The sequence below is a fragment of the Xenopus laevis genome, chromosome 3L (assembly GCF_017654675.1).
Source record: "Xenopus laevis strain J_2021 chromosome 3L, Xenopus_laevis_v10.1, whole genome shotgun sequence".
In the NCBI taxonomy this organism is placed as follows: domain Eukaryota; kingdom Metazoa; phylum Chordata; class Amphibia; order Anura; family Pipidae; genus Xenopus; species Xenopus laevis.
Genome location: NC_054375.1, coordinates 106,650,745 through 106,678,067, shown reverse-complemented (window position 1 = coordinate 106,678,067; position 27,323 = coordinate 106,650,745). Strand labels below are relative to the sequence as shown.

Below are 27,323 nucleotides of genomic sequence, written 5' to 3'. Positions count from 1 at the left end.
TAACTTGTGATAAATGCCTTTTGGGATGTTTTAAGTCTGCTTTCTGCATGATGATATTTCTTGTGTGGGTTAGCTTATTTCTTTTTTACACATACTACTATGGTACCTTGAATGAGCCCAAAATGCCAAAATCTAGAGCACATAAAAATTCAGAATAATAATAATAAATAAGATTGATAACATAAGCATAATGTAATGAAGAACACAATTATAATACTTTAAATGATAGAGAGAAAAATAATATAATCATAAACAGATGTATTAAATTGGTTGTTCACCTTTAAATTAATATTTAGTATGATGTAGAGAGAGATATTCTGAGACAATTTGCAATTGTTTTTTTTAATTATTTAGCTTTTTACTCAGCAGCAGTTTCTGCAATCTGGTTGCTAGGCTCCAAATTACCAGGGCTGGATTCCATGGTACGGCGCCCCAAGGCCGCATGGCTCACACGTGCACGCCCATCTCCCCGCCGTACGGTCCTAGTGCCGAAAAGTTACTGGACGCAAATCCTCCTCAGCGCATGCGTAAGCACGCTGTCGAACACCGGAGCACTGGGGAACTTTGAGTCCCCAGTGCTCCTTAGTGATGCGGCTGGGCGGCATGACGCCCTCAAAATGTTGCCGCCCTAGGCCCGGGCCTATGTGGCCTCTCCACAAATCCGGGCTTGCAAATTACCCTAGCAACCAGTTGAATAAGAGACTGGAATATGAATAGGAGAGGGCTTGAGTAATAAAAAGTAGCAATAACAATACATTTGTAGCCTTACAGAGCATTTGTTTATAGATGGGGTCATTGACCCCCATTTGAAAGATGGAAAGAGTCAGAAGAACATGGCAAATAATTGAAAACGTATAAAAAAAATTATGAAGACCAATTGAAAAGTTTCTTAGAATTGGCCATTCTATCACATACTTAAAGTTAACTTAAAGGTGAACTGTTCGATTTCTTCTCAACAGTCAGTTTTTAGCCAGTTTTTATTTGGATTATTTGAGAAACAATTGGCACGTGGGGTTAACCAGAATACCACTGATATAAACAGGCTAAAACCAATGCCCTTAGATCATGACACTTCTCTTAAAATTTTAAAATTAACCCTTAGCTGCTTGTACCCTTTTAAAACAGCTATGCATATTTCGGTAATGCCCTCCAGTGCACGTTTGTCTTGTCATTGGGTAACCACTAGTGATGTGCGGGCCGACTCGATACCCGCGGGACCCACGGATTCGGGTCGACCTCGCAGTGCTCCTCGTGGGTGGCGGGCGGGTGCAGGTTGAGCTCTTCTCCTGCTCTCCCCGCCACCTTCAAATGCCGGCATCCGACTTCCGGGTTCCAGTTTTATAGTGTTGCATCTGCTCGCCCCCCCCATCATCATCATTGTGACGTCATCGGCGGGGCGGTGCGGGTCTATAAAGGGACCCTCGGAAGCGGGTGTGGGCGGGTGCGGGTATTAGCAGGGCGGGTTAGGGTTAGGTGCGGGTCAGGGAAACCCTGACCCACACATCACTAGTAACCACTATGTAAAAGAGGCTTCATTCCTTCTACATGTCCAGTCTCAGGTCAGGATTGATCATCATGGTTGTCTGTGGTCCCATCACATTAAATCAACTGACATTTGCCTTTATGCAGTAGTTCAGCTGCAATTAAATCATGGTGCTCCAAGGGATAATAGGTTTAGTGAAATGTGTGCTTCTGTTCTTACAACAATGAAGGCAAAAAGAGGTTAATATTGATATCGCCTATATTGTTTTATTAGAGTATTTTTTGCCATAAAACATAACAACAGCCCCTTGATGAGCCCTGTGTTCTGTCTTGTCAGTTCCAGCCACTATGACAAAAAGTGCTATATGACAAGGGAAAATATAAGATGCTGAATTCTAAAGAAAACAAAAGCACAATTTTGCTGTGGATGTTATCTGCCATGGTACCAGCACAATTTATTGCAGAAGATGAGAGTGAACACTCTATCTTTCTGGAGCACCCTCTATGCTTACAAACTAGCGCTTGCTACAGCTATTCAATTTACTGTATTAATGGTTATCTGCTCCCCTATCGTGCCTGGCTTTTAAGGACGATAACAAATGGCTTACTTACTGTACTAGTTGACTCTGATTTCCTAAATATATTCCTATCAACACTAATGCAGAAATCCATACAATTGTTCCACAGAATATTTGACCTACTATAAAACAGTAGTTTACTTCCTCTAAAAATAAAGTTTTATAGTTTCACTTCATAATTCCAGCCCAGAACGCAATCCATTCTTGTTGTGCTTAGTCAAAAACAGTTGTTTTCTATATTATCTTTGCATTTCCAGTTATCCCGACCCAGATGAAACTTTATAGAGATAAACTGCTCACTATGGCCTGTATTCATAAATTGTGGTTTTGCACCTAGAATTTTTAAGTTTTCATTTTACTAAATTAGATTTTTTGGTTACATTTTCTGTTACAATGGAAAAAAAGTTGCATGGGGTTGATTTTAAGACTGATATTCCTGGCACTAAATTATAAGCAATAAAAATTGCATGTGAACCTTTTAACCCTGTCCTCTGTTCTTTCTGATTAGTTATCTGGTTAGTAGTTTAATTCGCTAAACATTGGCATCATACTTCCAGTATCTACCATTTGTTGGTCACATCCATAAGCAATGACATACAGTATATACAGAGTTTCCTAAATGAATGCAATCACACCAACTCGACCAATGCATACACACAAGAAATGTACAGTTGGCAAGCTATTAGGTCCACCAAGCTCTGCCAGGCCTTTACTGCAGCAGCTTTCAGTTGCTGTTTGTTTGTGGGCCTTTCCATTCGAAGTTTAGTCTTCAACAAGTGAAATGGATGCTCAACTGTGTTCAGATCAGGTGACTGACTTGGCCATTCAAGAATATTCCCAATCAATTTGACTGCATTTAGCTGGATTTGAGCAGACAGTGTCTCTGAACACCTCAGAATTAATTCGGCTGCTTCTGTCCTGTGTCACTTCATGGATAAACACTAGTGTCCCAGTGCCACTGGCAGCCATGCACGCCCAAGCCATCACACTACCTCCACCATGTTTTATAGAGATGTGGTATGCTTTGGATCATGAGCTTTCCCATGCCTTCTCCATACTTTTTTCTTACCATCATTCTGGTAGAGGTTGATCTTGGTTTCATCTGTCCAAATAATGTTTTTTTCCAGAACTCTGCTGGCTTTTTTAGATGTCTAGCCTTTCTATTCTTGATGCTTATGAGTGGCTTGCACCTTCTGTATTTACTTTCATGCAGTCTTCTCTTTATGGTAGACTTGAATATTGGTACCCTACCTCCTGCAGAGTGTTGTTCACTTGTTTGGCTGTTGCTAAGGGGTTTCTCTTCACCATGGAAATGATTCTACGATCATCCACCACTGTTGTCTTCCGTGGACTTCCAGGTCTTTTTGCGTTGCTGAATTCACCAGGGCTTTCTCAGGATGTACCAAACTGTAGATTTTGCCACTCCTAATTTTGTAACAATTTCTCAGATGGGTTTTTTCTTTTTTTGCATCTTAAGGATGGCTTGTTTCACCTGCATGGAGCTCATTTGACCATATGCCCATGAAATAGCCTTTGAGTCAATGGTCCAATTACCTTTGAGCCCCTGAAATGAAGTGATTGTGTTAAACAAGGCTTTAGTTCCTCACATTTTTATGCAATCTTTTTGTTCAACCCACTGAATTAAAGCTGAAAGTCTGTAGTTCAACTGCATCTGAGTTGCTTTATTTAAAATTCATTGTGGTAATGTACAGAACCAAAATTAGAAAAACGTTGTCTCTGTCCAAACATTTAAGGGCCTAACTGAACAGCAATTTTGTCTTTTTCAGTTGCTAAACTCAGAGATAAAATTATGGACAGACAGACAGTGAGTACAATGGGTAGGTTTTGAAGGCAGAATATTTATCTCAGAGTAAATATATCAGAATATCTATGCTGAGGGGGCTCAAATGCAAGAGCACTAAGGGGCACTCAGTGAAGAGTGCAGTATCAAGACTTGCAGCTCAACCCTGTCCTTACTGACTGCTTCAGGGCAGGCCATAAGGAAGGGCTCTGATGCTGGTGGCAGGGTTGGATGCCTATGTGCCTCCCTCCACCTTCCTCTCTTGAATGGAGCGCTGCCAAACACAAGCAGCATTCCATTGAATGCACATTCCACTCTGAATGTGCCTGTAAAAAAAAAGTGCAAAAAAATTACAAGTGTAGCCTTTTTTTGCTTTTGCACCCTGCATAGGGCATTGTAAGTCCCTTTTAACTGCTTCACATTAGGCTAATGTTTTTACTTTTGCCTTAAAGTAATGATAAATTCTTAGCATGATAAAAATCTGTTCAAAATATTGAACATTTCAAAGCAGAATAATGAATATGCCTACTTTAAATTACTGTGTATTTTAAACGATTTTCTTCGTATATGTGTCTAATTGTGTCTAAGGCATGAATAGCATTATGAGCAATATAAGCAGAAAAGCCATATTTTTTCTAAATTGAATGTGCCAGCTGGTGGTACATTTGTCCTGCCAAGTATATATTTTATAACTAATGCTGTTTGAAAACGTTGATTCTCAAACAACTGATTTGTTTTACGGGCTTCTTTTTTGCACATTCCACTCTTCTCTGCACTTGTCAAGTGATTGATGCTACAATTGTTTTAGCCCATAATGTTTTTAAAGGTAATGTTTAACTGTGGAGAGACTCTTAATAATGGGCCACAACTATGTTTAATGAGAATATTTATGTGGATTTTTAAACATTCAATAAATGATTGCCTTTTATATAAATTGTGTATTATCTCCCCTTTATGAACACATGACATGGGCAGGGACAAATACCTGCCTTTTTCCCCCAAACTGGCCTAGGAATAATCAACTCGCTCACCATACATTTTTTTTGTTGGAGTCTTTTTGTCCACAGCTTTATTGCACAACAGATTATTTAACAATAGATAACACATATATCAATAACAATTATATTAACAACATTATAAACATACAAATATGAACAGTGATATACCATTAACTTTTTAATCCTCTGCAAGGCCCCTGGCAATGGACCCAATTAGGTGCATGCAATCGTTAAACCACCAGCCGCTTGTGCCTCCTAGCATGATGGGTACGCAGGACTGCATGCTACCACCAATACAACATACCCTACCAGAGACCACCACTCTTAGAGAGGAACACCACCAACCAAGTTCCATTAACCAACTTGGTACTTGGTAAAAACTCCACTTAATTAACTCTCCCCATTGCCAGGGACCCGCTGCCCGGCTGTGACAACGGGCTATTCCCTCTCATCCCCTCTTGGTTAGTCAGCCCAATACTCACCATTCCACATCAACTTATCCTGTGCCCCACTAACCCAGGCCACAATTGTGACAACTAGCACAAAGGGTTAATACAAGGGAGGGAGGGTGGGACTCCTTTTCTTCTTCCAAAATGGATGCCCTCCTTACCAGTTAGTGCTACACATCCCTTTACTCCAACTCCACCCCCCAACTACGTCACTAAACCCATTGCTAATCCCCTGCCAGGCAGTTTTGTCCCGCCCCTGTCATGCACCCTTTGCCAACATGCACTGTCCTGGGTTTCACTTTACAGTGTTGTTTCCTAATACCTTTGTTATACTTAAATCATCTATATTTTTTGTCCCGAACTTTGAGTCTCTAGCAGTTCTATAAGTATAAGTTGTATTTTCTACTGGAAATTGGTGTTTTTACTCACTACTCTATAATTTTAATGAATATATCCATTTCTGTTTTTTAAAGCCACACTACATGTGCTTAAATAACTTGTGTTCACCTTTCTCTACTTGTTTTAATTTTTAAATACAATTACAGTTAAGTCTGTGTCTATGACTGCTTCTTGAGTATTGAGCACTCAAACATTCCCTCTTTGCATATTTGCATTCATGTATCTTGATGGGAGCTGCAATACTGCTGATAACTACTCCACAGATACAGCTTTCCCTATGGGGCTCTTCAACGGCTGCCACTGTAAATGTGGTTGCACAATATTAATTGTCCAAATTTATGGCATTGATTAAAGGTTTGACCCTCGTCCTGTGATGACTTTTGTATTAGTGAGCATACTTCCCAGCATCTGAAAATCAAAAAGAGGGACAAAAAGTTCTGCCGTGCACATTTTTTTGACCACGCCCGTTTTGTGGCCACAACTCCTAAATATCAACGCAATTTTACAACATTTGGCAGGTTATGGAAAGTTTGGACACATTTCTGGGGGTATTTGGGCCATTTTTATGTGTTATTACAGTTTTGCTAATAAAGGTGAATTACCCTTTAAGCTGCATGTTCTCCCAAGAGACCTGTTTATTTTAGATAGTTAAAATTGTATCTTTAATTATCTTAAATAGTTACAAATGTATCTAAGTGTAGGTCCTGAGTATTCCGGGCTCTCTACCAAAAAAAAGCTTATTTAATTGCATTTCAGAAACAGATTTTCCGGCATCAGTGCAGGAGATCAAATAGAAATTCAGGACATTTCAGTAACAATCCAGGACTGTGGCTGAGCTGTCAAAATTGGGACTGTCCCGCAAAAAACAGGACAGTTAGGATAAATGAGCCAATTAATGGGGGGGAACCCTGGAGCTATTGCCATCTTGAAGGTGACTACATGTAAAAGGTACAAAGTTATTAAGCACCCACCAAATAAAATGTGTGCAACAGAGCAAGTTCAACACTTTAAGACTATGTTTTTTCAGGAACACTTCCTGCTCTGCTACTGAGGGAACCAATATGCATAGCTGAGGTAGGAACTTTTACCTGATGCACCAGTAATATGTTTTGTTAAACAGAATTACATCATTGCCCTTTGTCACACCACATCAGGAGTAGCCACATAATACAAGCCTCATTAAGATACAAGCTAATGGTTGTCTGTCCTAATAAATAAGGTTGCACATTAGTATAGTTGTGAATTGATCTATGTAGAGGTAAATTCTTATTTAATTCATCTGAAGACTCCAAGCTGTCTACTTATATTCATTGCTTTTGGGACACTCTATAAGGAAAGTAACAAGTATATACATATGTGTAGCTTATTTTCTACCTCATCCAGCCTTGAACACCCTTTATTGTACTCATGCAGCATCCTCAGATTAATATGTTCTTTCCCCCCCCCCCAACTCATTTTGGATTGTCATTAGGGAAAAGTCCAACTTAATTTTGTCATGAATCAGACGCAAAGCAGCCTACTTATCCAACACTGGAGTAAAATAATATAAAATAAATATATGCTGGTTTTAACATATATTTAGTGGAATATTATTCAACACATATGCATTGCTTATATTCACATATAGCATATCTTTCTTTCACAAGATCTTCTGTGACCCCAGTCATATTTCAAGATAACAGGAAAAACAATCTCAAAACTGCTTTCTTCCCACCAGTTTGTGCTTTAATGCAATAAATAGGTAACCAATACATATGAAGTTGCTATTTTACCTTGTATTAGTGTTACACAGTAGGAGCTATGCACAATAATATACCGTACATTATCATACAATACAATTGCACAGCTGTGTAGGGTGTCACATGAAAGATTAGGAAGCTAGAATACACATGGCAGCAAAACTCTTTTCATTGAACATTTTGACTGGCAAATTATATTCACACATCCATATTTATGGTCAGTCACACATCACTATACTACAAGTTTCCCATTGATAAGATGGCCAGTTAATCAATTCTAGCCGGTATACAATTTCCCATAATAGCAGATAGCTAACAAATCTATGTCCAAAATGCAAACTGCTATATTTCATGTATAGCATTATGTTAACATAGTTTAACACACATTTATAGCATATAATTATATACATATTTCAATATTGTTAAGTAAAAAAAATGGTACAAGAGACCTCTGCTCTTACCATGAGCCTTAAACATTGCACGTTGTGTTCAATCTTTGAACTTATTTATATTGGTACTGATACCTGAAAAAACAATAGCTCATAGCAAGCTGTATTTGATTGCTACCCAAAACAAATAATGCAATTAATATATGTCCTAAGACATAAGAGAAAGAAAGAAAGAAAGAAAGAAAGAAAGAAAGAAAGAAAGAAAGAAAGAAAGAAAGAAAGAAAGAAAGAAAGAAAGAAAGAATATATATATTTATATAAACATACTGTACCTTCTTGGGTTCACATTGGTATTATCCATGGGAAAGGGTTTTTTCTGTTGTGCTAAAATGCATGTGATTGTTGTTCCTGATTTATGCATCGGCAAAAGATTTAACTAACAGCAGCACCGGCTGCAATATTATTGTTCAGAACAGAAACCATTTTCAGGCATTCCATAAAGGAAAATAACTTTAAAGTTGCCTTAGCAAAGTCAAACACTGCCAAAGGCATATTTGAGGCTACATGAACTAAAGCTAATCATGACGTGTTTAACAGAGCAACCGCTGCCTGCTCATGCATAACTGTTCCATAGTTTTAACCCTGTGTCACTCTTAGTTTAGTAAATTTAACAGGTATACAACAAAATATTACATTGTTTTGTCTCCTGGATTCTTCACTTCTATACGGTCATTCTTCTTGACATACCATTTATATACAGTATTTATACATCATTTTTGTTATATTTTGTTATCAGTAAGGGCTTAATGAAGAGGTCATACATAGCTGCTCTTTCATTTATATACAGATGGAGTCGTATTAATGAATGAACAGAATTAAAGCATCAGGTTTCCACTGCTACATTCTTTCCGCAATTATAATAAATAGTTTGCAGGGTTCCCCATACATTTGTGGAGTCTGCTCTATTCATATGAATGTAGATATTTGAAGTTCAATAATTCAGGGCAATTTGCAGCTCAGCGGGTGGGAAACAAAACACTTGCTCCAAGATGTAACTTAAGGCAAGGCAACTTAGAGCGATTCTAGAACGCATATGTTTTATTCTCTATTCTCTATTCTGGCGGAAAAGCAAATAAACTCCTCATCTACGATTGCCCTTAAACAGGTGACAAATAAATGGTCAGTTGGTATAGGTAATAAGGAGTGTAGCAAACTCTGCAACTCATATTTGAATCAATTGAATAACAATTTTAGAGTGACAATAATTTGGCCCAAGTTAGAGTGGTAACTATTATAACGGCTCTAAGGGGTAGATTCACTAAAGGGCGAATTTTCGCCAACATCAGCTTCGCACAGCTCTCACTAGTTCACCAGGCGCATTTGCGACTACACCAATTCATTAATATGCAGAGTTTCGTCCTGTCATTCTGGTGACTTTTCACTAGCGTTAGCGAAAATGCGCTAGCGTTCGTTTGTGCCTAGCGAAAATTCACTAGTGATCTTGTGCTTAGGTCAATTTGCATAGGCTGAGTAATTTAAAGTTGTTGTCTTTATTATAAATGTTGGTGCAAATGCTTGAAGTTACAACTTTTTATTACAAATGTCCAGGCAACCTTAATAAAGACAAGAAAGTTAATAAAGTGCCCTACACATGAGCCCACTGTAAAATGAATTTTCCATATGTTATGAAATGTCTGAAGAAAACCGGTTACCCAAAAAAAGTTTGTTAGGACTTTTGCAGGCAATTCCGCTAAAAAAAAAAGTCGCAAGCGTTTTTGAACTTTAATGCATTTTTGGCACACAGGAAAGATTGAGGAAGATCTAGCTTCTTTTAAAGGAGAAGGAAAGGCTAAAAATAAATAAAGCTGTAACCATTGCCCCTAAAATGTACATATACATACAGTAATTTATTCCAACATTTAGTCAGTTATTCTGAAGGTGGAATCGATTTCAAAATAAGCTTTAAGCTGTTCTGCAAAGTATACCTCTGCTGCAGTCCAGAAATTCTTCTATTCAGGGCACACGCATGCGCAGTTAGTTTCTGAGGTGCCTTGTACATGCTCACAACTTCCAAAGCTTTGCCCAGTGTAGAGATTTCATGTGACCTGAAAGTCATTGCTGACCTCTCTGCCCCCGCCTGCTCTAGCTCAATCACCAGTAGGATTAATGCTGTACCATTGCAATGGAGATGTCCCAAAATTAAGAGAAGTTTTGAAGCTACTGTGCTCACTTGCTTTCTCCTCAGTGTATCAGAGAGTGGAGGAGCGATGCACACAGATATATCAGCTGCGTTCAGGTCTGTCTGACAATGGTCTGTACAAATAGATCATTCATTTTACAAAATGGTGGGGTCAAATTCTGGCTACAGCGCAGTAGCATTACAGTGGAGGAAGGGAAGTGACGTGCACAGAAGAATATGGCGACGGCAAATTTTTAAATAGTGGGGATTTTTTAACTAATAATGTGTGCAAATGGTAACAATTTGAAAGTTAATAATGCAGCATTTCAGGAGACGGAGTTAAGACGACATCTGAGGGGGGGTTTATATTTAAAGCTTTCCTTCTCTTTTAAGCACTTTGCCTGGTCTGAGGTGGCGAAGTCAAATCTGGAAAAAGAAGTAAGGTCAGTAAAATCCACACTTTACTGAATTTGTGGAGTACCGACCTTCTGCCAGAGCGAAAAGTCGTGAACAAACGCTAGCGACGTTCTCTTTCCCTAGTGAATAGTCATCTGTGCCTGTTAGTGAACTAGCAATGTCCCTGCAGATTGGATTTCTAGCGAAGTTTCACTAGCGATGGCTTCTTCGCCCTTTAGTTAATCTACCCCTATGGTTTATGGCACACTCTGCAATTTAATGTCAGACCATCCTTAGACTACTTTTAGTAGTTTATTTCTTACATAACTCTCTTGACCTCAAGATCCATGCAAGTGTTGGTGGTGTAAGAGCTAGAGAATGACATATGTTATGATATGGCATATGATATATGTTTCACATACTCAGCCCATAATAGTAGCAACTCTTCCAGCTATACAATACTTTATTGCTGGTGATGTCTTATAAATTTTCATCATGTCCACTGTCAGTCCATTATATCCAGAAGCAGGTTAAATCCAAGTCAACTCCAACAAAGGAAAACCGTCTCTAACTGGAATATACCAGTCTTTGTTTTAAATCAGGTTGTTCTTTCGTTTTGCTTCTACTTCTTCCATGCTTCTTAAGCACCTAAACACTGCAACCCTTACTCTTGCTTAACTTTGTTTATAGGGTAATTCAAAAACCCCAGGCACTATGGAAACCAAAAAGAATGAAGGTCTCCTACCAGTCCTATGGTGTTCACTAGTAACATGGTCACCTTGTTTTTACAATATATTCCTAATACAGCAAAGCATCAATTTTACCTCCTCTGAAGTTTACTCGCATTTAGACTGATTTTTTTGCCCCCCCCAATATAAAATGCATAATACTCACACCTGATTTTACAATTTGCTGGGTTTTACACCATTTTTTTCAGGTCCCATGAAAAACATAAAATGGGGGGTTCTACTATAGCACTGGGGAAAAAACATGTAAAATGAATAACTGTAGAAAAATTAACCAGAAAAAAAGTTTCTACCCATAAACCCCAAAATTCAGTTTGGAAGCATGACCAACAGCACTTTACCTGTGTACTCGACAACAGTAAAGACATATTAATTTTGAATGTAATTACATACTGGCATTTTTCATTTTAAACAGTCAGTTTATTTTACTTTTTTTAATCTCTGTACTGTCAGATGTCTTTACTTCTTCTGGGGTCCAATTGTTCCTTTGGCATTGAAGTATGTTTCTTTCTTTCTTCTGAATCAGAGGGGTGTGGAACATGCTAGAGGTTCCTTTAACACTTAATGGCTGTTACAGAGATGTAACTATAAATCTCTAAGTATATTAGATGTGCTCTCTTCATAGAGAGGGAATATAAATGCTACAATAAAGTATAACTGATGACCAGCCATAGATATGGCCTCGACATTCCATCCACCCACCTACAAAAATACAGTAATTTACTGCTCTTATGAGCTTTAGCTGTTTCCAGGAGATGTTACCACATGTGACAAAATAAAGTCTGTGGCTATAACTCACACAACCATCCCATTAAGTAAACTTCCATCAGTTCTGATTCTGCAAAATTGAATTTATCTTTGAGAAGTAACCAGTAAACCCTCCTGACAGAGTTAAAGAAATTCAAATGCTTTTGTTTCCTAATAACAGGAAGGAGGATCCTGGCACGACTTCAGAGTAAGCCTGTTCTCTCTTGTTTGATAATGGCAGCTGTTCTACAATTCACAGCAGGACAAAAGCATAGAGCAAAGTGCCCTCTGACTTCACTGTGCTGTGGGTCACAGCCCAGCTGGAAGGGGTCAGAAAGGAATATCGCACGTGCGGTCTCATTCTCTAATAGGCACACTCCTCCTTACAATAGCCTCTAATATTGGGTTATACGGATTAGAGAGAATTTGTTTTGCATCAGGTCATGTTACATAAATGTCCCACATTGTCGAAAAAATAAACACTTACAAACACAGTTCTGCATAATTATTGTAATATAGTACAATAATTTATATATCTATCTATCTATGTATATATATATATATATATATATATATATATATATATATATATATATATATATAATAGTAATTATGAAATGCATTTAGCAATTGTCTCTTAAAATTCTCTTAAATAGGACCACACATTTGTAGCAAAAAATGTATATAAATAATAAAGTAATAGATAATAATAGAAGCCCTCGTGCCATTTAATGTGCATTGACTCCTTTTTTTGTTAAATGTATACACCGCGAGATCTAATGAAAGTGCAGCAGCACCACTTTGTGGAAGATGAACATAGTCACAAAAGCCTGAGCAAAAGGTGACAGCTGGAGTGCAAAGACGGAGGGGGGAGGCAAAAGCATCAGCACCGATATTGTGTGACACTTGGGATTCTGGGCAGCCATCAAATGCCAAAAGACTGCTTAAGTTATGTCACCCGTGTGCTATGTATTAGACCTCCATGCTCCCTCCATTCTCAATAGAAATAATAAAGCCAACAACAGCAATCTATGGGCAGTGTTTCAATTGCATCTGTCTGTTACTGAAGCACATGTTGTAAAGCAGGAACCTCCAGTGCAAATAACGGTCCACCCATAAGCGTTACAACAACATATTCACTCACACACATAAAATAATGTATAATGTGTTAATAGCACAAGTACCAACACAAATATTTTAAAGAAGAAAAAATAATCATGAAAAATGCTTATCTTTATTGAGGCATGTTGGATCAGGTTTCTAAGATATACTTTGGGGGCTGTAATAAAAATATAATTTTTATCTCTGGATGGATTTTGACAAATGTTTTTGAAAAAAAAAAGAGAATTGTTTTCATTTTGTTCATGTTGCATTTTATTATGCAACAGATGCAGTTCAAAATCTGTGCTGTGACCTGGAAGTTAGTTTCCAGCAGGTGAGGTAGTATTTACAGTAGTTAAAAAGGGGCCTCATTCATCGTGCATATGCCCTGGTAGCAAAGCTGTACCCCTTAGTGCTCATTCTTGCCAGATTGACAATCCAGAGCAAGATGCAGAGTGCAGCACTGATGGGTGAAAGGAAGCCCTGTCCTTACCTACCATAGGGAAGGCATTAATGACAGGTTCCATGGCACCCTACTCTTGCCATGGCTCCCTAACTTGTTTGTCCAAAGGTTGCACATCTTAAAGGACAAGTAGGAGCCTGAGACACCACACCTATGCATCCCCCCCATATGTTCCTCATCGATACAGTGCAAATTACCATGTGTCTTGGCAAACTTGCATATAAATTGTAGCACAGGTTTTTCCAAAGCAAAAATGCCTTTGTTAATAACATCAATGCGGGCTCACGTTTGCATACATTTTAGAACTGATCAGTTGTGCTTGCATTTGTAAAAGAGCCCTTTTATATCTTAATAACAATGCAAATGCAAAGGACAGCTCTCAGTTTGCTTTAAACTCCAAATCATTCATTTTTAGATCCAGGGTGTTTTATTATTGATTAATTATTAATTAGCATTGTCTATAAATATGAAGTTTCAAATATATTGAATTGTCAGAAATAGAATCAAACAAATCGTGTTATACTGACAGCTGGGGACCGACCTGTAACAGCGGCCCTACTCAGACTTCCATGTGTCTTGACACTCTCTCTGGTTGCAATTAATTTGTTTCTCTAGACATGTGGCATCACTCAGGGAAATGGGTCAGCAGATCTGTACTGTATATACATTCTCTGTAGCACTTTTTATTCAAACATGAAGTGTGTTTCCTTCTAAATCTAGGAATTTACTCACATCATAACAGTTCCAGTGACGTAAACTACTATATTAGAAAGTGAGACCATTCACTGTCTGGTATTGTATTTTCTTCTCTTTTTCACTCCTGCAGTATGCTCTTAATTGTGAATATGATATAAAACTCCCTGCATCATCTACTGTGTATTGGCCAAGTCTCGTTCTTCTAATTAGCAGTTGACTCAACATTCTACCACCTATGCTTAGAAGCTGCATAGAACTAATAATCTGCTTGCATGGTGATAACGAACTCATTTCTCAGGAGCAGGCAAGTATCAGATGAATTTATAACTTGTTGGGTTCAGGTGCAAATGGAACAATAAGGACACCTTTAAAATATGTATAATAGGGAGATAATACTGTGAACCCTATGGGGACAGTACAATCAGATTGGATGTTATCAATATTTATTTACAAACTTGCTTTCCTTTCATGTCCCTCTTTGTTTAATCTAATCTGGCAATGACTGGGGTGCTGAAAAAACCATACTGTTAGACATGAGCATCTGATTTTCTCAGCCAAAAAGTTAATAGACAAATTCCACCCCAAAGACCTGATATTTAGTGCAGTCTATTAAAGCAGACCTACAATCTGCCAAACATTACAAGTTCATTGGAATGGAAACTGAAGGAACCATGTGTCTGAGGAAAACAAAAATATATGTATTTGCATTAGCTATAGTGTATTAATAAGTATTACTGGCACTGAAGCTTAAAATTACACGTGTAAACCTGCCCTCATCACTTTAAGCCATATCCTACAGATGTTGTTTTATGTACAAAGAGATAGACTGGCACAAAAAAACTCCACACCATTGTTAATACAAAAGGAAATTTATCTATTCCAAACATGAATATACATAATACTGGGGAACATATCTCTGAAGATCCAGTAGATGGAGCTCAGTTTATTTCTGATTCATCTCTAAATACAAGGGATGCCCATCTGATGCTATTAGAGAGCAATTTGCATAAGTAGGTAAGGTTAATGTCAGACAACATTGTTAAACTAAAGCAGAAAAAAGATACCATATCATTTGAAGTGCCTGTAATTCTTCCTGCTTTTAAAAATAATTGAAATTAAATTTAGACAGCCCTAAATGTCCCTTGCTCTTCCAGCTAAAGTTTCAACCACTAAACACATTAAAATGTAAGTTATACTCAATCCTAATTCCATAAAAAGATAACTGACAGGTGGGACAATAAAGTCTTCTATGAGCATTCAGCACAGTATGTAGAAATTGCTGGCTACTTAGCATTCCATTTTTATATCAACATTGTGGTCTTTTAAATACTGAAGTGCAAATTATAGTGAGTGCCATTAAATTAAATCAAGCTGCTAAACAGAATATCCATCATGCTGTTTCATTCATAAAACTGTCAAATCTAATGGGACATTTTCATGTATGTCAGTTTGGCTATGACTCACAGTATTTTAAATAGGTGAAGCTTTGATTTCTTGACTATGAAAGCTAGGTAAGACCAAGGATTTGGATAGTTAAATAATTTAAAGTGATAGTGTCCCTTTAAGGAAGTTGTTTTCCAATGTTTTAAGTTCAAGCCATGGATCTGTAAACATTGGTCAAGATCCATTTTAATTTATTACAAGGTTACAAATATATGAAAACGTCGCTCTATCATGCATTCACTGATAGTTCTAAGAATATTCAGGGCAGCCTATAAGCATTCTCTCCAAACCTCACTCTAGCTGACCTTAAACCTTGGCTTCCAGGATTATGTACAAGGACAGCCAATAGGCATTCTCTCCAAACCTCACTATAATGAACCATCAACCTAGATTCCCAGGAGTATTTACAAGGATAGCCAATTGGTGTTCTCTCCAAATCTCACTCTAATTGACTTTTAACCTAGTAGGTTTCCAGGAAAAACGACAGCCAATAGGTGGTTTCTCCAAACCTCACTATAACAGACCATCAACCTTGGCTTCCAGGATTATGTACAAGGACAGCCAATAGGTGTTTTCTCAAAACATTACTATAATGGACCATCAATCTAGATTTCCAGGACTATTTACAAGGACAGCCAATGGGTGTTCTCACCAAACCTCACTCTAATTGACCTTTAACCTAGGTTTCCAGGTCTATGTACAAGGACAGCCAATGGGTGTTCTCTCCAAACATCACCAAAGCAGATCATCATCATTGGCTTCCAGGAATATGTACAAGGACAGCCAATAAGTGTTCTCTCCAAACCTCACTATAATGGACCTTCAACCTAGGCTTCCAGGACTATTTGCAAGTGCAGCCAGTGTTCTCTCCAAACCTCTCTCTAACTGACATTTAACCAAGGTTTGTAGGATTAAATATAAAGGCAATTTAGCATTCTTTTTAAATTTCACCCTAACTATACTTCAGATGGAGCACCCCAACAATGGACCCAGGAGTGCCCAGCTCTCACAGTTTAGAAACCACAGTTTTAGGGCAACAAAGGGCAGAATGGAACTATACATTACATTTAAAGGAGAAGGAAAGCTACGGAGGCATTTTATTGCCAATAGATTAGCTGCAATAGTGCAAACTAGAATGCTATATTTATTCTGCAGAATGCTTTACCATACCTGAGTAAAAAGCTCTAGAAGCTCTCTGTTTGTTTAGGATAGGAGCTGCAGTATTAATGTGGTGTGACATCACTTCCTGCCTGAGTCTCTCCCTGCTCTGGGCTCAGATTACAGTAGAGAAGGGAGGGGAGGGGGAAGAGGAGCAAACTGAGCATGCTCTCGCCCAGGGCAATGAGGTTTAAGCTGAAGGCAGGAAGTCTGATACAGAAGCCCATGTGTACACAATAGAAGGAAAGAAATGCAGTGTTTCTTTTGACAGGGGACTCAGAGCAGCACTACTTTGGGGGTTTACTGGTATATTTAGATGGACCTTTCTGATAAGGCTTATTTAGTTTTTACCTTTCCTTCTCCTTTAAGCATTTCCTTACCATACTGACAATGACTTCAGCAACAATTTGCAAATAAATATTTTACAACATTTAACAAAAAAATACTGCTGCAAATAATGAGTGCAAGATCATTTATTGTTACTGTACAATGTACATAAAACTTTTAGTAAATAAAAAAGGCTTTTCGATACAAACATTTAATAGGCTTTTTTTTGAGCAGCACGATACGTATTCAACAAATAGTATTATACAGCATTAAAAAAATTATTTGTGATCTAAAACAGATAAATTCACTGCAGTCATTTTCCTGTTTTATAAAAAACAACAGTTTTGCAGCCTCTGGGTTTGTGTTTCTGGAAAGAATGACACCAGAAACATTTATTTCATTCTACACAATAATTCAGCACAATCTGAGAGAGCACAGCGAGGGCAATACCATCTCCAAGCTGCTGATTACATCAAAGGTTTGCAGCACAAATTCAATTTTATGATGTTAATCTTAGCCTGCCACTCAGAAATTTTCTCTCAGGGATATGATTTTTTTTCTGTGGATTTCATTTTAAGAATGATTTTCTTCTTCTGCAATCAATAAAGATATGTTTTCATCAAAAGACTCTATCTTGGCAGAATTCAATTGGCCATTTCAGTTCGTTTGGTGACATAATATTAATTAAAATGGTTTATGTTGCATCTGAAGTGGAAAATTGGGCAGTGAAGTAGCAGAAAGCTCAAAATACACGTTATATGCAGTTATTTCCTCCTACAAAAGTATTTGTACTATTACAACACTTCAGTGTACATAGAGAAGTTATAGGGAATCTGCAGTAGACATCTATTGGCAGCCTAGAAAATGTTTGCCCTGGTTTAATAAAATTGTGTAAAGGAAAATGATAAACGGACATTTTAATAAAGAAGTTGTGAACAGCCTTTGTGATGTAGGATAAAACTGTTCTTATGTTCGTATAGAAATGCTTTTGCATGACTTTGGGCAAATGCACATTTTAATGAAGAAGTTGCTACGACCCTAAGGTAGGTGCACCTTCTTCCTCTAAATCAAGCCCTGCAATTTGATTGGGAAAAGGCAGAGAAAAAAACAACAGGAGGCATGCCAGCAGAGATGAGAGCACGGGAGAGTTGCTGAGCAGGTTTAGGGAAGGGTAGACGATGCTGAGTAGGGGGATGTGGTTGCCAAGTGGAGGGCTGGGGCAGGCGACACCAGGAAATTTGCCTTGGATGCCTGTGCCTGTTTGCCTGGCTCAGGGTAGAAAGGGGGGGTTTGAAAGTGGTAGCTATGGGTATATAAAGGGTTACTGGGGCCACTTCTTAATTTAACATTGGCAGAGTGAGGAGCAGTAAGAGGCTGAAAGGTGAGTTTTTTTTATAATCTTATCACAACTGTGCGAGGTAATGCTAGCCAAGTGGTAGGGGCTGGTATTTCCCTACTTAGCACAGTTTAGTCGGGTTCAAGGAGTAGGTAGGTAGGAGAGAGGCATACCTTTAGGGGCACATTTACTAAGGGTCAAATATCGAGGGTTAATTAACCCTCGAATTTGACCCTCGAGGTAAAATACTTCGAATATCGACATCGAAGGATTTACCGCAAATCCTATGATCGATCGATCAAAGGAAAAATCGTTCGATTGAAACGATGAAATCCTTCGAAGGATTTTAATCCATCGATCGAAGGATTTTCCTTCGATCAGAAAAAACGTAGAAAACTTATGGGGAAGGTCCCCATAGGCTAACATTGTAGCTCGGTAGGTGAAGTATGTAGTCTAAGTTTTTTTTAAAGAGACAGTACTTCGACTATCGAATGGTCGAATAGTCGAACGATTTTTAGTTCGTATCGTTCGAATCGAAGTCGTAGTCGAAGGTCGAAGTAGCCTATTCGATGGTCGAAGTACCCAAAAAAAAAATTTTTTTTACTTCGAATCCTTCACTCAAGCTTAGTAAATGTGCCGTTAGTGTTGCCACCTCACCCCTTTAAAACCGAACACATATGGAATCCACAGCCTGCATGGCTAATTAACAACTCATTTAGATGCATGATACGTAGCTTCACATAAATCAGTTCAGTCTGCAGCATGCATCTATATAAATTGCTAATTAGCCATACAGGCTGTGGGTTCCATATGTGTTCAGTTTTAAGGGGTGAGGTGGCAACTCTACATATGACTATATTCTTGCTCAACCTTGTAGTTTAGGTATTTTATTGCCCAGTTCTATTCATTATTTTACTACAGGTATGGGAACTATTATCCGGAAACCTATTATTCAGAACACTCCCATAGAATCCATTTTATTCAGATAATCCAAATTTTTTGATTTCCTTTTTCTCTGGAATAATAAAACAGTAGCTTGTACTTGATCCAAACTAAGATATAATTAATCCTTATTGGAAGCAAAACCAGCCTATTGGTTTTATTTAATGTTTACATGATTTTCTAGTAGACTTAAGTAATACTGCCAATGCTATTACTATATTAAGCACAACACCACTGTTGGCTGATTCCTATGTCAATTCATCAGAATGTGTATGGCTACTTTGAGTAGTTGAACTGCAAGGATAGTGCTCAACACTTAATCCGGCTCTGCACTGTAATTTAGGGCCTGATTTAAATCAATGAAAAAGGCATTTCTAATTAAGTACTGATTTTCTATACACCTCAGCTGATTTTTCATGTGATATAAACCATGGAATAAAGTTCTCATCAATTCCAAACTGGCCCTAAGCCTGTACTAAATGCTCAGTAAAGTCTTGAAATCTGAACCTATGTGGAAAGGTAGCAAAGCAAATTGCCATAATAAGCGCTATAGCATCTGTCATTCTATACTTAAACTTATATGTGGAAAGAGAGAACCAGTTCAATGGTTCTAAAGCTTTACTTGCTTAATGATGTTATAGGAGACTACATGTGAGCATTTTATAGCTTATTTCACTTCTAACTCAGAAATGTATGTCCTTTCCTCATTGCAAAAATATTACACCTTTGGGCTATTTTCTGAAATACAGGTATATCTATAGAGAAGGGGTCATCATACCCCTATACATTAAAATCCATAATGCTCTCTGTAGGCAAACGTATACATTCCCTAATCCTTCACAAAGCTGAGTGCAGAAATAAATAAAAATATGGCACACACTTTATAGTAACTACTCAGTCCTACATATTTCTAAATTATTCCATGGTAAAGCAAAAGAGTGTTTAATAAGGAACATGTGCCAGTCCACAACTCTTAGCATGGTTATATAAAGATATAAAATAACCTGTCATAACCAGAACAAGAACAAGTGGTACTACTTTAGCTAAACATTCCTAACTGCCACATGTCTACATTCCCCACTGATATGCAAAATAGCACAACAATAAACCACAAGGGTAGACAAATAGCCTGTTTAGTTGCACCACAGGGGCTCTTTAGCAGCCTATTCAAATGACTATTTAAAATAATATGATCATGTTTTACAAGAAATCATTAATTTTAGTTCTGCAACACCCATGTCTGTGCTTGGGGGCAAACATTAAGGGTATGGACACACATGCGTTTATACACAGCGTTTTTAGCTCGGTTCGCAACACGGTTTTTAAAAAAGCCGACTGCATCATTAGCGGTTTCAAGTTTAGGCAATGGCACTTACGCTAGAGTATGTAAGTGGCGGCCAGCTTGCGGTACGCACTGCGCCGAATACGCTGTAAATATTCGCATGTGTGTCCTGGGCCTTATAGTACAGGTATGGGGAAAACCCTACTCCTAATATCTCCCAAAGAGTCCATTTCAATCTAATAATTCTAATGTTTAAAAATGATTTTCTTTTTCTCTGCTATAATAAAACAGTACTTTGCATTTGATCCTAACTAAGCTGCAGTAATCCATATTGGTGGCAAAACTATCGTATTGGGTTTATTTAATGTTGAAATGATGTTCATTAGACTTATGGTGTGGAAATCCATATAACAGAAAGATCCCTTATCTGGAAAATCCCAGGTCCCAAGCATTATGGATAAACATGCTAAACCTGTATACAGTAGCAAAGTAATCGGCTACATGCAGTATTTATACAGGCCTATAGTTCAGAATCCTCTACTCCAATTCGGTGAAAAGCATATCTAACAGATGTTTTCCAATAAGCTTACTGTTTGAGGACTTACATTCATTTATTTGCTTGCCACAACTTAACACCACTGTGCCAAGTACAAATAAAACTAATTTTGTTTCAGTGGAAAGCAAAAACACTGGCACTTTGCTCACATAACGCAAACATTCAACTTGAAGACCTCCAACTGTTGCTGAACTACAGCGAAGTGATCAGATGAAGCTATAGTGAAATCAGCTACAGGGCGACAGTTTGGACTCCCTGCTATTATCTAAGCAGATGGATACACTGACTTTCTAGCGACCTTCCTTTTAGTGGGCCATTGTAACTCAGTGAATCTCTGCAGCTCATTATCTTGTTACTTTTTAAAAAAACACATAACTATATATTTTCAGAGAAAGACATTTTTGCATCTGAATAACAGTACCCTTTTAGTATCAGGGCATACTGGCAGAGAAGATTGTACATTTTAACAACCCACATTAAACGTGCGCTGTAAGCCAATAATGATCAGAACATACCTTTTTGGACGATATGCACAGTAGGTCTTTCTCTCATGATAACTTTCTCTGTGTCCTGCAACAGAACAACCTGATGTGCAAGCTAACAGTGTTATGGGTTGCACTAGATGGCAATCCAGTGTTGTGAGGATAAACAATGGTGGAATCAGACACAAAACAAAGACACGGTGTACGATAAAATGCTAACTTTTCCTGTAGGTACAATAGGTAACACACATACATTGCACATTGTTTTACATGCTAATAATCATACAAAATAAATCAGCTTGTAAGGCTTTTAATAAATGTCTTTTAGAGGGAAGTATTCAATCTCAAAGAATAGAGAACTCATTGTAAACTAACCATGCACAGCGCCTTCTTTACTGTAAACATTGCATGAATAGTTATTGTGTACACACAACCATCTGAATGCTAAATGCCTTTCTCCTCTCTCCAGCCCTGCAGATCTCTGTCTGACTAATAATGTGCACATTATTATAGTACATGGCCTTTTTCCTCCTGTCAACTAAAAGCATTGCCCTCATACATGGTATTTCCATATGTCTATTTAAACCTAGATAAATATAAGACGAATGAATGGCTTTCATTTAGAAGGATCAGCTATGATCTGTATCAGATCTGACAAATTGGATGGAAGTCTTTAGCATATGCAGGGTCTACCAGGCTCCCATTTCGAAGGTGTATTATTTTTGCTTGACTAAAATCAAAAGCATTACATGTCAGTGAAGAGTAACAGTAATATAAGGAATGCTAACTATGCTGAAGGTTTACTTGGAGCTGTACAATATAGTGCAGTACTACATGCCACTGCCTGGGCATTGGTCAATGCATGTTCACTATCCTTATTGAATAAGCCGAAACCACGATGTCCCAATGTCCACATAATAATAGGACACATTCCAGACACAGCCAGAGACTCCCATGTTTAAGACAAAACCAAGAGATAGAAAAGAATTTGCAATACCATATATGTCAGCTGAGAGTACCACATTTTATTCTATAAATGTATGAGCCATAGGGCAGATTTACGAAAGGGTGAAGTGGCTAATGCTAGCGTCAATTCGCTAGCGTTACCGCCAATTTACTAACGGGCGCAGGTGCCAATTCGCTAGCGAAAGAGATTAGCGTTCATCCACACTCTATCCCCAGGTGACTTTTTGCTCTGGCGAATGGACATTACTCCACAAATTCACTAAAATACAGATGTTACTGAACGTTACCTCTTTCGCTAGACTTGCCTTTGCCAGCTCAGACCAGGCGTAGTGCAATGGAGTACATAGATCTTCCTCATTCTTCTGTTACTTACATCATATTCTGTGAATTGAAAATGCATCAAAGTTAAAAAAACGCTGGTGTCTTTTCCATTTTTCAGAGTGATAGCCTGCAAAAGTTCTAAAAAAATTTTTTTTGTGTAACCGGTTTCCCCATACATTTTCTAACATATGGAAAATTAATTATACAGTGGGCTAATGTGTAGGGCTTTATAACAACTCTATTGTCCTTATAAAGGTTCCCTGGACATGTGTAATTAACAATGGAAATGAAATGTATTTGCTGCAACATATAACATAAAGACGTCCATTCAACTTTAAATTTCCCGCTGTATGTAAATTAAACTGAGCGCAAGATCTCTAGCAAATTTGGGCTAGGCAGAAATGAATACTAGTGCATCTTTGCTTTGAATTGCTTGCATTGCCGAAGTAACGCTAGCAAAATTTTGCCAGCGTTCGGTGCCCAGGACGAAGCTCCGCATGTTAGTGAATTAGCGTTGTCTGGGCGAATTTTTGCCTGGCGAAGAGTTGCAATGGGTGCAAAGTGGACGCTGGCGAATTTTCGTCAGTTAGTAAATCTGCCCCCATGATCCATTGTACACAAGTATGCAAGATCATTAGAAGCGAGAGTTTAGCCAAGTACAGTTTGCTTATGACATGGTTCTGTACGGTCATTGTTATTGGGAATGCAAACCAGTGAGGACCCTATATAATTCAGAACCAAAGGTATGGGTATCTTACGACTTCACCATTGTTTTGCTAGGATTTCTTTTTTATTCCAGAGACCTCCGCATTTCTGACTACATGGCTATAATAACGTAACCCTTTTTTCCTTCCACCCTGTGTTGGAAGCACTGGTTTTACAGTAAAATACTAAACTACTTTGGACTCACTTTTGTTTACGATTTCATTTTTCTTCTTGGGAATATTGCATTCTATCATTTTGTATTAGCGTCAACTGATAGACGTCTACTAGTCTTGACAGCATTATGCATGCTGCTGTTGAATGAAACAGGCTAAACCTAATCTTTTAAGGAGGATTTATCAGTTGATGGCAATAAATTTAAACTGGAGCATGTTGTGTTGAAAGAATTGAGACAGCAGAAAAGAGACACAATAGAGAGTCATTTCACTTTTACATTGTTAGATTGCTGCATTTCTCTCCCAAATAAGAAATAATGAATTATGACATCACCGCCAATCAATGAAAAATAGGCATTGTTTCTGTCAAGCAAGCATTTCCCGGTAGCATTTTAAATGAACGCAGCACACACAGTATAAGTTGGAATTCGTTATTATAAGTTAAACAATGCTAAATGAGTTAAGTCCTTGTCAAAAGTAACAATGAGTAGGGATAAAGATGGGATGGGGATATTTTCATTGTGTGGCTTTTTTAATCCTCTGAAAAGTATTCCTAGTAGTTACTGTAAGAAGGGTACAGGTATTAAACAGTGACAGTATTATTAAGGTCCCCATACAAGTTACTATCTTTCCTGTGACCATTGGTTTGTTTTCAATACAAAGGTTAAGATATACAAGTAGAAACAACAGAGTTCTACCTCTATCTGATGATTCAGCAGTATCCCTTCAAAGGCTCACAGTCAAAATGTTCTTGTCTTGGCCGATCGACAAAATGACTTATTTTCAAGTGTTTTGCCGATATTGGTCGCCTCATCTTCCACTACACATGCAGCAAATTTGGTATGAGACTCTACAATATATTTTGCTTTAATTTGCATTCATCACAATTTTTTCGGGGTTTCAAATACTTGCTTTACTTTTCTTCTGCTTTCTCAGCTTCACCCACTCACTTTCTGGATCCCACTTCCTGGACAAGGAGCTCCCATTTTGCACAGGTAGTGACTTATATGTAATTTATCACATCTGCTATGTCTCAGAGAATTTTGGGTGATATGCATTGCCTTTAGACTCTTGCCAACTACTGTTGCACAATACCAAGGGAAATAAGTGGCATATAGGGGAATTGTTCCATTTATTGTTACCACCTTCAAAGTTTTGGCAGACACACCGTCTCTTCTACAGGGATTACTGGCAAATCTACAGATGTACAAAAGAGGGGATTTGTCATCAGTTTTAGATGCAATGTCTCATAAATAAAGCCATGTATAGTTGGAGAATGTTTCACAGTATACATTTTTGCGGTTCAGGTTAGAATAAAATGATATCTGTGGGTCAACAAATGTTTGCAGGCTTCTAGTTGGACAACCCTACTTCATAAATGACTCTAATATGTAATTTTGTTATTACCTTCTCATTCCAAAAATGAAACAAATAAATAATTTGCTTTGCTGTTCTATACTATAATTTACTTTATAACAGAAGCTGATGAAAAATGCTCATCCAGAAATGTGCATTATGTTTCACACAGGCTTCCAATACAATTTCCATGAATCAGCAGATGTTGTACTGTTACAAACTCTGATGAAGACAGCAGCTGTCAGTGGAAATTGTATACCTCATTACAATAGGAAGGTCATTAGATAAAAACCATTATGGACAGAGCATGGATCAGAGTTAGTGAGCCAGAGTAACCTATACATTCAATCAAGGTCTGTGCCTGACACCTGAAGTGACCCTCATGTTGGCCTAAATGGCAATCATTCAGATGGTAACACACATACATTACATTAATCTGTAAACTATCAGATTAAACATTTGTGAGCACAGCAATTTGGTCTATGGGTTGGATTCAATCAGCAATGAAAAGTAAGAAAAGTAAAGCATGTAGCAGCAGATAAGAAATGTAAAAATGCACAGCATGGAATATATACATAATAAGGGGTTAATACATATACATTAATGCACATTTTAATATATATGATCTTGTCTTCCATCAGCATTTCATTGTAAATACTGGAAATGATGGGTAAATAAATTGGACATCTACTCCTTAATCATGAGTAGGAAAAAATTTCTTCTAGAAAAAAATATCTGTCACATAAATTTAGAGAAGTTTGACAGGGGTAGAAGGTCATTGCTGGATATTTAATTGCATTTCACGTCTTTGAAGGGCTAAAAGCCGCATTTACTCTCCAAGGAGTAAAGTATAATTCATAAATAAGGAGAAGTTTCTGTATGGCATGCTTTGCATCATTCCAATACATATTGTATTTGTTCATAAAAGATGTATGGCTCTAACTCACCAGTATGGCAAACTGCACATAAAATGTCTGGTACATTTGAGCATCAGATACATTTAAATAATATTAGAAATGTCAGTCTGCCATACTAGTGAATTTGTGCTTTACATCCTGATCATTGTAAACATTATCACAAGACAGATGCTGTATTAGCCAATAAAAATGATCTTTTATGTGCTAGCTCTTATTTATTTGGCACAACTAGTGTTATGATTCATATGTTGCATCAGGGTTTTGCAACAGATGTATGAGGAATTTTATAGAAAGTCCATTGATTATTTTATTTACTTTATGTAAATACTGTATTAGTTGGGTCAAGATCTTTCTCAATTAAACTTAATATCCGCATGTTTTAATATGCTAAAGGTCCTTCTAAGTGTTTATTAAAGTTCCCTTAGTGAAGCAAATTTGTGGCTTTTAGTCCCTAAAGCAATTATTAATAGTGATGGGCTAATTTATTCGCCTGGGGCGAATTTGCGGTAAATTTGCGCTATTCACCGGCGGCGTATAAATTTGTGAGACGGCCGCGAAAATTCTATGGCGAAAGTTCGGCGGCGTCAAAAAAAAAATTCAAAATTAGACATTTTTTGTGTGAAATTTTTGCCGTTTCGCGAATTTTTTGTCAAAGCAAATGGCGCAAATTCGCCCATCACTAATTATTAACATTAGTAACATCATAATATGTTTGTCACTAATATTTAACATGTAAATCTTGATAGCCATGCCAGTCACTGCACCCCTTTCACAGCAATAGCATACCCATAAAGGCCCAGTGAGGATCAATATAATAAAATATGAAATGTTTGCACTAGGTCTAGTAATCAAAGGCAACTAGCAGGCAGCATGCATTGGTCATTTACTGGTTAATGCTTGACAAAGGAGCGTGCCCCAAAACATTGCACTGGCTTGCAAGGGCTTGCCCTACTAACTTAATTCCTGTGTGCCGGTGAATTTTTATGTACATTTAATGGTTACCCATAGGAAAGCAAATATTTGAATATGGTAACTAGAAGCAGACTTTTATTATATTAGCCTATTTCCTTGTTCCTTAATATGTCTTAGATTCAATGTGCAAAGTGATTCATCTTTGGAACACGTTGCTCAGCAAGTCAGCAGAGTACCATAGTTACATAGTTACATAGTTAGATCGGGTTGAAAAAAGACCAAAG

The 27,323-nt window shown here is 37.7% G+C and overlaps 1 protein-coding gene across 1 annotated transcript in view; it reads right to left on the bottom strand.

Moving 5' to 3' along the window:
- The window catches only part of LOC108711381 (WD repeat-containing protein 72), a 142,202-nt gene extending 120,400 nt beyond the window's left edge, over window positions 1-21,802 (bottom strand). Inside the window, exon 1 of the mRNA XM_018253064.2 lies at window positions 21,723-21,802. The gene's annotated coding sequence lies outside the window, so the exon portion shown is untranslated. The remainder of the gene's footprint in view (window positions 1-21,722) is intronic.
- Window positions 21,803-27,323: the final 5,521 nt, after the last annotated feature.